We start from the raw sequence: 10,605 nt of genomic DNA on the forward strand, positions 1-10,605 counted from the left end.
ACAAAAGAGAGGAAAGAGGGTTAAAAAAAAAAGAGAGAATAAAAAAAAATAAAAAAAAAGAGAAAAGAAAGTTAAAAAAAAAGAGAGAAAAAAGAGTAGGAAAAAAAAATAGAGAAAAAAGAGTTAAAAAAAAAAGTAGGAATAAAAAAGAACAAATTAAAAAAATAGAGAAAAAAGAGTTAAAAAAAGAAAAAAAGAGAGTAAATTTTTTTTTGGGGTCAATAAGGGTAAAATAGTCATTTTACTATTAAAATAGTGCCACATCAGCAAGATAACAGATTTTTTAACGGAAAATTGACGGCATGGACTTTTTAGATGAAATTGGAAAGTTCAGGAACTTTTAGGTGAAATTAAAATATCAGGACTGAAACGTCAAGACCCTATAAGTATAGGGAGTAAACAGTATTTTGTCCTTATAAATATACCAAACCTTTCATTGCATGTACTACAACACAAACAAACATCTTGGCTAATATTTTGCCATGTCTTCCTCATCAAAAGCTTTCCAATGGTTAAGCCTAGTGGGCATCATATGGCTTCAATCCATAAATGGAACAAACACAACCTTCCCTGCTTACTCATCCCAACTCAAGAACAGTCTCTCCATGTCCCAAATACAAATCAACAATCTTGTCTTCGCCTCCGACGCAGGGAAACTCTTTGGTTGGTTTTCTGGCATTGCTGCTATTTACCTTCCCCTTTGGCTAGTCCTTGTAATCGGATCACTCCTCGGGTTGATTGGCTACGGCGTCCAATTTCTATTCGTAACAAACCTAATCTCATCTCCAGCATATTGGCAAATATTCTTGCTCACCATGGTGGCAGGCAATAGCGTCTGTTGGATTAACACCGTATGCTATGTTGTCAGTATTCGAAACTTTCCGCTTCACCAACAGGTTGCTGTGGGACTAACAACAAGTTACCAAGGATTGAGTGCAAAAATCTACACAGACATTGTCAGTGCTGCTTTTTCTTCTTCACCTCATAAGAGAGCACATGCCTATCTTCTTCTAAACTCTCTCCTGCCTTTACTAGTCTGTGCTGTAGTGGCACCACTGGTGAGAAACATTGATGTGGGAACAGGGGAGCCAAGAAACATGGCAACGGGGTTCAATTTAATATTTGTGATAACCATTGCCACCGGAATCTATGCCGTCATCACCAGTTTAGGTCTTTAGGATCAATGATCGGCTTAGATAGAGTGATAGGCACCGGAGTATTCCTACTGATGCCCTTGGTAATCCCAATTGTGGAAAAAATCAGAGAAAAAATATCAAGAAGATGGAACCTAGACAGAGAGAACAGAGTGTACAATGTCAGCATAGATGATCAGAATGGCCTTGAGAGCATAGAGAGTGGTGTAGTGAAAGAGGAAGAAGAAGAGGAACATAGTACAGTGCAGGTTCATAATGAGGTTGGTGAAGTACAGGTTCATCATGGGATTGGTGTTAGAGAGGAGATTGGAGTGACGTTGATGGTGCAAAGGATAGATTTCTGGTTATATTTCCTAGTTTATTTTTTCAGTGCAACAATTGGGCTCGTGTTCTTGAACACCTTGGGACAGATAGCAGAGTCAAGAGGCTCATCTAAGACTTCTTCTCTGGTTTCTTTATCTTCTTCCTTCGGGTTCTTTGGCCGTCTCATGCCTTCACTTCTGGATTATTTCTTCGCAAGGTAACTACTCCCGTCCCTAATTTTCAGTAATTTTTTAAATTACAATTAGAAAATTATATTGTCATATTTCAGTGGAATGAAAGACGTGCTTGCTATATGAATTTTTGAAGCCAATTACTAATATTTTCTCGTTTCTCCTTTTTCAGAAGCAAGTATATGATTTCAAGGCCTGCATTCCTAATGGCATTAGCGGCACCAATAGCAGGAGTTTTTTTCTTGCTTCTCAACCCAGCTAACGTCTCTCTTATCATCAGTACCGCCATTATAGGAGTGTGCACTGGAGCAATTACTTCTATTGCAGTGTCCATAACCACAGAGCTATTCGGGACCAAAAAATTCTCAATAAATCACAATGTGGTGGTTGCGAATATCTCAATCGGGTCATTTCTTTTTGGCTACTCATCTGCTCTTCTTTATCGTAAGGAAGGAAATGAAGATGGTAGATGCTTGGGAATGGCTTGTTACAGAAGCACCTTCATTATCTGGGGTAGTCTTTCTACGTTAGGGACTGTCCTAGCTTTAACGCTATATGCAAGAACAAGAAAGTTCTACTCCAAAAGATCATAGACCGCGAGTTAAATGTTTTGGTTTTCGTTTTTGTTTTTCCAGAAAAGTTTATAGCTGTACACCTATAGTAAAGTATTAATGATAAGGGGATGACGATGTGATCAGTATTGACGAAATTTCTTCTATGCACTGGTAATGCAAGTGACACAACACCTATTAAGTGATCTTAACTCTTGATATTTGTAGTCAAATTTTTTTATTTTTTTTATAACCAAAAAGTCGACTCGATGTTATCCAGCTTTCCAGTCTTGATAGTGCATGTGCATGCTGGTTCTTTGAATCCCTTCCCAGTAAATCAATGATCTAACTTCATGAGGAACAAGGTAGCTGTAGTAAAAAAGACAGTATTTACAGTATTGCTTATTACAAATTAATATAGAGGAGTTCTTTTATCACAATGTATTATCATGAAGTCTTTAATATATGATATGATATTGTTCATTCACATAAATTCGTTACTTTTTTTAATTATCATATGTTCACTATCTATCTAATTTCTTTATTAAGTTAGTAACTTAGTATGTTGGTAATGGATGTCAACTTCATCAATACAATTACTTTGTTTTTGATATTTATTTTAGAGTAAAATATCCAAATGGTACTCGAACTATTGTAAAAGTTATTTTTTAGTACGTAAACTTTTTTTTATTCCAAATCGTACCTCAAGTAGAGTTGGCAAACGGGTTGGCCCGACCCATTTTAACATAGACTTATTCGTGCTTTCTGTTGTGCTCAAGTCGACTCATTTATTATCGTGCTCGGCCTCATACTGGCCGATTTACTTGAACGTTAAGCCCCACCCAACCCATGGCTCGAGCCTATATCGTGCTGGGCCATTAAACTAGTTGTGCTCGAGCTATCCAAAAATTAGGCACAATTTTAAATTTTAATTTAATTATTTTCATTTTTTTCTTTGTAATTGAAAATTGGTTTTATTTAACTACTTAGAAAAAAAAAAGAATCTTCTCGAAAAAAAAAAGAAGAATAAAACTTAAACTCTTTTTCTAGTCTTAGTTTTCTAAGATTAATTTTCTAATGGTTTTTATATTCTATTATAAGAAAGAAAGGAAGAAATCTCAAAACTCAAAAAATTTAGTCTATATATATATATATATATATATATTTTTTTTTTTTCTGAATTCTATAATTGTATTATGGGCTAAATACTAGTTAATAACCTGTGGTTTAGGTCCAAAATCAATTCAGTCTCTGGATTTCTAATTTCATCAAAAATACCCCTGCACTTTCAATTTTGATCTAATAGGTCCAATTCGTTAATATTCTGTTATGGATTCAAGTTATAGTTGGATTATTTGTCGAAAAATTGTTTATTTTTAATAGTAAGACTCACTCCTAAATTGACTATGCAGACCACCTCGATATCACATCATAAAACATAGGCTATATATGAGCCACGTTAACAAGTTAAATAACTCAATTGTCGGAAAACTAACAAATTGGACCTATTATATCAAAATTGAAAGTGCATGGGTGTTTTTGATGAAATTAGAAGTTCAGAGACTGAATTGATTTTGGACCTAAACCACAGGATAGTAATTTGTATTTAGCCCTTGTATTGTTGTGAGATTAATCTTCTTTAATAAGCATATATTTAATATTTAAGAAAAAATTAGTTTTTTTTTTGTGAAAAATAGACAATTTATTAATCCAAAAAAATTACAACAAAATCTTATCGGAAAATGACCATTTATTTTCCGACGACATCACACTTGGTTGGAAAAAAAATTCCAACTTTTGCCACCAAATTATAATTATTTCCGACCCTATTCTAAAATTTTTCCAAGAGGTTGTTTACCATCGGAAATAATGGTCATCCAAAAATTGCATTTCTGACAGGAAAATATTTTTGGTTGGAAATATTGTTACTTTCGACCAAAAAGTATTTAGTCGGAAAAAGTTGGTAGGAAAATGACATATTTTTTTGTAGTGAGTTCGACTCATAAAAGATTAGTTGTTGTATATGAGTTATTTACTTGATAAAAAAAAAATACTTACAACAACGGGAATGACACTGTATATGCCAACTGCTCTAGCTAATTAGAAAAGAGGACTCACTCATACCCCTAATATAAAACCAGCGATTACAGACACAATGAGCCGTTAGGGGCTAAACTGTAACTTACAGACAAACAACCTACTCTGGGAGTGTCGATACATCCTTACAGCCAACCTCAAGAAGAGACTAACCCCTTCTGACACCATAAATCAAAACTGTCAGTATATGTGTTGAGGTATCTCTCCATTACATTGACAACAAAAAACATCAAAATTAGAAAACAGCTAGTCTTTGCAGATGACACCAACAATGGCACAGCCACTAGACCCAACCAAAAAACCCCAACTCAAAAGAGTAGGGACTTAAGAACCCTAAACAATACTTAAAAACCAAAAATAAACCCTAAAGAATGAGATAACAACAAACCGCTGCAAACCACCTCGCTTCCTAAAAGAGGTGACATTAGACTGTGAACAACAATCATTGGAAACTCAGGCCAGATCCAAATAGACAGCAATAATCCACCTTTATCCTTACCATTCTGCCAGACTCACTGAGATCACAACCAACCCCGATTACATTGCCACAAGAGTGACACACTGACCGCGCAAAAATCACACAATCAACCGCTCTGAACCACTCCCTAGACTGCAGCCTATCAAAATTAGAAAACCCATGTCACTTGGAATTCCCAAGCCCAGCCTCCGAGCAACCCGTCTAAGAACCCAAGAAACCGATCTCTAAGAACTCTATCGAAGAAATCTGACAAACCCGAGAAACCAGATCTCGAGGAACTCTGTTGAAAACCCTGAGCAACCAGATTCGTCTGGATTCCTTCAGAGAAGCTGAGCAATCCAAACCATCAGAATTGCGTCGGAGAACCACCGTTGCTACCAACTGCTATTCGAGAAGAAGAAGAAGATCAGGACCATCTGTGAACCACCCCCCTAGACTGCTGCCTGTCAAAATCAGAAAACCATGTCACGTGGAATCCCCAAGCCCTCGAGCAACCCTTCGAAGAACCCGAGAAACTAGATCTCGAGGAACTCTGTCAAAAAACCCAAACAACCTGATCCGTCTGGATTCCTTCGGACAAGCCGAGCAAACCGAACCATCAAAATTGCGTCGGAGAACAACCGCTGCTACCAATTGCCATTCGAGAAGGAGAAGAAGATCACGACCATCTATTGCAACCAAACTACACAACTATTGGAGAAACATATTAGCCCGTCCGGCCGCACCGTAGCCACATTGACGAGGTTGGAAGCCAACGCCTTCGTAAAGGCTCCGCCGGAGAAGCAGTGAAACCTTATATTGTTGGTGATCATCGTCAATGGTGAAACATTACACATAAATACATAGAGCTGAAATATTAAAAGTGGGTAACTAAATAGTTAAATGGTTTCAATTTTTTTTTTTTGGTCAATTAAACAACTCATATACAACAACTAGTTTATTATGAGTTGAACTCACGACCTCCTACTTATAAAAGCGAGATTTATGCCACTAGACCAATGGTATTGGGCAAATAGTTTCTAATTTGACTAAAATTTTTGCAAGAATTATAGACCTATAAGATGGAAGCAATATTCAATTATTTCCCTGAGATTATTGCTCATATACATACGGTTCCCTGAGATTGTTACTGCTTTTGCACACACTATGCAACACATTGGATCAACGAAACAGGCAGAGTTATGTGCTATCCCATAGGGTTTGGACTTGGCTAAGTCTATGCAACTGTAGAATGTCACCATTGAGAGTGACTGTCTAGAAGCAGTACAACAGATTCTAAGTGCAGACCATGAACTGAATGAGCGTGGAGCTCTGTTAGATGATACTGTAGTCTTAATGGCTAGCATTTCGGGTTTGCAAATCCAGTACGCCCCAAGAATTTGTAATAATGCAGCGCACAGACTTGCTGCCTTAGCCTTTGAGGCAAATCAGCATGAGGTGTGGATTCACCAACCTCCAGAATGCTTACATGATGTAATTCAGTATGATCTTAATCATGCTGCCTAATTATCAATGAAAGTCCAGCACCTTTTAGTCAAAAAAAAATATATACATACCGTTATAATACATGAGGTTTTAATCCTCAAAGTTTATATTTTAAGTGAGGGCATGCAAATTGTTTTAAATAAAGTTAACCTTATACTCTCTAAAAGAAACTTATAAAGAATGAACTACGTGAGCTCATTGCTTTTAAGAACATAACAATGTGACATTTTTTATCTTCAAGACATACCATATATATAAATTGGTTTTTTTTTTTTTTTTTAATAAAGGGCTGGTGCGGCTGCCCTCAAACATTGATTAATGAATATGCGAATATGCTTTGAAGTCTTTCACAATTCTTGGACTAATTATTAGACTCAATTTTCATTCTAAAAAAAAAAAAAATTAGACCCAATTTTAATATTGTAACACAAACGAAACATAAAAAAGGAATGCTTGCTCTTCACGATTTTCCCCCAACTAGACGCTCATGCATGCCGATGATAGGCAAACTTGGGTGCTGCCCATATTGCATGACATACATGCACATGGGTTTACCGTCTAACAAACTCAGTGGGGGGAAATGTAGTTTGGGTCCTGCCAGAAATGCACACACCATATCTAACCATCCATGGAAGAAAGATGCATGGAACTCTCTCTACCAAACTATGCGTTCAAATTGGCTGATGCTTACTCAACCCTAAAACAGACAAATAATAAAAGTTACACGAAATTACCTTAATCCAAAAAAATTGAAAGGTCAATTTTCGATGTCATCTTCAAAGTTTAACTTATGACTATATATTTTTTTATATAATTTTTAATTGAATTAAATTTATTATATTAATAACAAGATTATCACATTTGTTTTGCATTATTTATATGTAATTAATGTAAATTACAAGATTTACAATAAATTTATTCACAAACTTATAATAAGATGGTAAATAAAGTTACAAAAAAAAAAAAAAAGACTCACGGTATCACAATAATAATAAATTTATTGTTGTTGTAGATAAACTGAATTTGAGAGGAATTTGCTGTGTATTCTCATTGATAATAGGGGCCTCTTTATATAGAGGATTACAATGCATAGAATCTCAATCATACAAGGAAAGTAATCGTACATTGAATAGGAATCTAAATCCTTCTAATTTAACCCTATTACCACTAGAGCAAGTAACCTAGAGTTTGGACCAAACACAAACTAGGGTTTTACTTGAACACTCCCCTTGTGTTGCCCAAATGCGGTGCTTCTCTCGTTGCCTCGTTAAAAACCTTGCCGAGTAACAAAAACCCAGTGGGACAAAAATAACTTCGGTCGAAGAGGAAAAAGAGCACAACACACCCTTCACGTTTCGAGGTGAACATGTAGACATCTCCCCCTGATGTCTGCGTCTCCCCCTGATGACTACGATCATGGGAGTTCAGATAATTTCCGCAAGCCAATTCTTGCCACATATTTTTCGAACGTGGATTTGGGCAATAACTTAGTAAACAAGTCTGCCATATTTTCCTAAGATTGAACCTAATTCATTTTGATCTTGAGGAGAGTCTGTTGTTGTTGATTATGCTTGGTGTTGTCGCTTTAGATGTAGCCTAGCTTCATTTGTTCAAAACGAACAGCATTATCCTAAATGCTCGTAGGCTGTGGCGACCCGAATGGGTATACCACATCGCCGTAATATTAAGTCAATAGGAGCTCGATACGTCGTAGACATACCGTAGACCTACCAACTTAATACTACAAGGCCTTTTGAAAATACCATTTTTTTAGAAAATAGGAGACCAAGAAAAACTTTTAAGAAAGGACTTTAAATCAACAACCCAACATTCAAAATAGCAAGTCTGGAAATGCTTAAAAATAAAGTGGGCAAGTGCATTGTGGCGCCTTAGGGCTTACATCATAACCGAAATGAAAGGAAAGTTCAACAATAACAATAAAATAAAGGGGTGAGGCGCGCTCCCAGGTAGGCGGACCTCACAGAGTTCAACATGGAATGAAAAACGAGTAAATCGATGGAATACCAAAAGGGAAGAACTTCAAACAACAGGAACAGCAAAACACGAACTCGGCCAATGACCCACTTCTAATCCAAATCGTCTGGAATGACCTCGTTGTAACCTGAAATGTAGGGGTGAGCATTTCGTCCTCGCGAGCCCAATAGGGGCCGACCCAACCTTAGTTAGGTTTGAAAACTAATAGGTAAAACATAACTATTAGAATATAGATTTGCGCGCATTTGTAAAATCGAGTAAAACAAATGCAAACAAAAACAATCACAGTTGTTTCGTTTCAGGAAATCATATGCAGCATGCTTCACACAACTTGGAGCTCCGAGATACTTACCTGCTGGCTAAACTAAATAAATCGGTGACCGACCTGGTTCGTCATCCTTCGAGAACCGGCCAACTACTCTATAGTCTTTTTGGCTACAAGTAGCGCAAGTGTCCATTTCCTGGCTCTGAGTCTCGTATGACTAGTTCACTGTCTGTACTCACCTTTCCTCGACAAACATAGGAGCACAGCCCCCTCCGGAGGTTCACGGTTATCGACACCGTAGGATCCCTAGGAATCTACGTGTCTAGGTCCCATTAACTTTCAGGTCACAAACACAAACATACAAAGGGTACAATATCTCAACATGCAAGTCTAGCCTCGGTTTTCGCAATCAACAATTATCAGTTCTGAAAACAAATGTATCACAAGGCATCGACTAATGAACTACCAAAAACATAGTTGCAGGCAATATAATATTATACTAGAGCATTCCACATATATCGAAAAGCCTCTAACAAGGAAGGGACAGCTCACCCTACCTGGAAAATGCTGGCGTACTCCACACTCTGATGCTTTCCGCTTAAGCTTCCTTAACGATTGTGTTTCCTGAACCATTACTTAATTTGTAAGTAATTATCTAGGTAAACATCATGGTCAACTTTAAGTAACCGCGCACACTAATTCCTTTTTATTTCAATGAGGCCATTAATTATTTCTTTCAACCTTTACCAATTTGGTAAACTAACTTCTTTCTTAAAAAGGAAAACGTCCTTATCGCTCCGCAAAACTTTCGCCAATCCGAGCGACCAAAGTTGAGTCGATCCTCACGTTTTACGAGGTCGGTCAACCATGGTCAACTCTCGGAGTTGGCTTTTGACTTCTGACTTTTGACCAAGTATTCCTTTATTTGCCATTATTTATTATTTATTAAAAATAAATAAATAATTATAAATAAAGTTTTACTTTTATTTTTACCCATTTACTTCTCCTTTTTCATCTTTTCACTTTTACCATGACTTTTACCTCCACACTTTCACTTTTACCTTTTACCTCTTTTTTACCGAATTTACCTTTTACCTTCATCTTCTCCACTTTTTACCACTTTACCACAGTAAAACCTCATTTAATCCAACTTTTACCATTTTCTTTATTTTCCTTTTCTTCCAAAAACAAACCCATTTCTTTTCTTCTTCCTTTTCTTTTTCTTTTGGCCAAAACTACACAACAATAATCACCAAATCTTCAACCACAAAATTCCAACACTATGAAAATTATGCTAATAAAATCCTACTAATTAAACCATCTTCAAATCTCTATTTTTCACAATTTTTCCAACAACAACAATAGCTCAACATAATCAAAATCAACCAAATAAATTCCAAAAATTCTAGGGTTTGTCCAAAACCCATTTCTTACCCTTTCTTCTTCAAAAATCACGTCCTATTCCTTCTCCTTGGCCTTCTTCACCTACAAATCCGTCCAACATCAACATCTCAACCAAAAAACTCAAAAACAAGGTTGCATGGATAGATCCTTACCAAAAATCCTTGCCAAACCCATAGCCTAGCTTCATGGTTTAAGGAGAAACCGGATTCATGCAAACAAAATCACAAATCCAAATCAAAAACTCGGATTTAGGAAGAAATAGATGTAGATCGGATGAATAGAGGCTAGATTAGGAGGGGTATTACCTTGATTTAAGCTTGGAAAGAAGAAATCACAAAAAGCCCCAATTTAGCTTCGGGTTCTAGGGTTTTTGGAGGGTTGGATGGCCAAATTTCTTGGTTTTGGTTGGAGAAATGGAAAGAGGGAAGGAAGAGAAGAAAATCTGGAAATTTTGGTGAGGATTGGGATTCCGGCGACGGCGGCGATTTCCGGCAAGGAGGATGAGAGAGAGAGTGTCGGGTAGAGAGAGAGAGAGCTGAAGGAAAATGAGGGAAGTGGCTAGGGTTTGCGAGGGATGTGTTCCTTAAATACCTCTCCCAAATTTAATTGTGAAAAGTCGAATCTGCCCCTCCTTTTGGGCCAATGGGCTTGGGCTGTTCCATTTTCATTTTTCACTTAATTT

General features: G+C 36.8%; 2 long non-coding RNA genes and 1 pseudogene across 2 annotated transcripts; 1 reads left to right on the forward strand and 2 right to left on the reverse strand.

Annotated features, from left to right (window-relative positions):
* The first annotated feature begins 478 nt into the window (after positions 1-478).
* Positions 479-2,273, forward strand: LOC112164133 (annotated as a pseudogene).
* Positions 2,274-8,055: 5,782 nt separating this feature from the next.
* LOC121049614 lies at positions 8,056-9,397 on the reverse strand. Its single transcript, XR_005800886.1, has 2 exons — positions 9,077-9,397; positions 8,056-8,381 (listed from the first exon to the last, which is right to left on the reverse strand). It is a non-coding gene; the product is annotated as an uncharacterized LOC121049614 (long non-coding RNA).
* A 572-nt stretch (positions 9,398-9,969) lies between these two features.
* On the reverse strand, positions 9,970-10,556 carry LOC112201358. The gene is made up of 3 exons (XR_002936726.2): positions 10,229-10,556; positions 10,076-10,100; positions 9,970-10,004 (listed from the first exon to the last, which is right to left on the reverse strand). It is a non-coding gene; the product is annotated as an uncharacterized LOC112201358 (long non-coding RNA).
* Positions 10,557-10,605: the final 49 nt, after the last annotated feature.

This window comes from Rosa chinensis, chromosome 5, assembly GCF_002994745.2.
Source record: "Rosa chinensis cultivar Old Blush chromosome 5, RchiOBHm-V2, whole genome shotgun sequence".
Classification (NCBI taxonomy): Eukaryota; Viridiplantae; Streptophyta; class Magnoliopsida; order Rosales; family Rosaceae; genus Rosa; species Rosa chinensis.